We start from the raw sequence: 534 nt of genomic DNA, 5'->3' as shown, positions 1-534 counted from the left end.
CAGCTCTCATGAAGACATGAATGCTCTCTTCCGTAACACCTAACTTGTGAGTCGCACCTCCCTTGCATGCATTTTCGATTCTAAAGTCATACCAGGATTCTTTTCCAGGAAAATACAGTGAAGCTTGTTTAGCTTGCTACCATCCATAAGCATTATAAAATCTTCGGTCATGAACCCCAAACATGAAGTAAACAAATGATTTTACTGAAAAAATAAGTAAATAACCAAAGCACCTCAGTGTAGATCACCAGCACTAATAGACTGTTTCCAATCATGAAAGCTTCATCATTGCTGAAGGTAGCTTCCTCAGATGGGAATTTGATCCACAATGGACAAATAACACTATAACAGGAACCCTTCATCACTGCCAAACAACCAATACACGTCACCGCCAGCTTGCTATCGAATCCCATCATCATTGCCATCGATCTTCTCGGCAGCCTCGTACAACAGTACCGCGACACCCTTCTTGTCCTCACCTGAAGCCTGGTCAGTGGGTTGAAGAGACCTGTCTCAACAGGTTCTATAGAGATA

Source organism: Arachis duranensis, chromosome 2 (assembly GCF_000817695.3).
Source record: "Arachis duranensis cultivar V14167 chromosome 2, aradu.V14167.gnm2.J7QH, whole genome shotgun sequence".
NCBI lineage: Eukaryota > Viridiplantae > Streptophyta > Magnoliopsida > Fabales > Fabaceae > Arachis > Arachis duranensis.
The sequence above is the reverse complement of the archived record's forward strand: the minus strand, read 5'-3'. Positions refer to the sequence as shown.